This window comes from Bison bison, unplaced genomic scaffold, assembly GCF_000754665.1.
Source record: "Bison bison bison isolate TAMUID 2011002044 unplaced genomic scaffold, Bison_UMD1.0 scf7180017864325, whole genome shotgun sequence".
NCBI classification, from domain to species: domain Eukaryota; kingdom Metazoa; phylum Chordata; class Mammalia; order Artiodactyla; family Bovidae; genus Bison; species Bison bison.
Window position 1 is genome coordinate 240,307 of NW_011494897.1, and position 617 is coordinate 240,923.

Consider the following 617-nt stretch of genomic DNA (forward strand, 5'->3'; position numbering starts at 1 on the left):
TTGGCTGGTATTACTAATTTAAATCTAAAGGTAGTACTTCAGATACTATTTCCTCACTTACGACTCAAAAAATGGAACAAAATCAACTCTTTTTTGTACAAAAAAATCTGTTTTTTTCCTACCACTATAATTTGAATATAAACTATACACTTAGAGATGCTTAGTTTAAAAAATAATTACATCTTAGTATATGTTAATGACATGTTTATTCCAAGTTTTAGGCTTGATAACTGATGAGGAATTTTGCCATCTTTCCCGATTTTTCAGTAGAACTGGCTTAGAGTCTTAGCCAACTAAATTATAATAATCCACTAGTTTGAAACTATAATAAAATAATCATCTCATTAAATGAACTGCATTTCCTTTTGAAGTTACTTTCCCCTTAGGGCCTTGTAGAAAGGCTGTTAAGAAGTCTTCCTCAATTGCATAAATTCCTGCTTTGTTTGGACTTAGATACTGAGGTGTCAGCAATGAATTCATAACTTATAGATGGTGAGTACCTTTAACTAGAAGCACAGCATTTCCTGAAGCAAAGACAATACTTTTTAAAATTAAAAAATTAATTTTTACTGAATGCCCTTGATCTGCAGAGAACCTCTCCCCCCTCACCTTCCCCC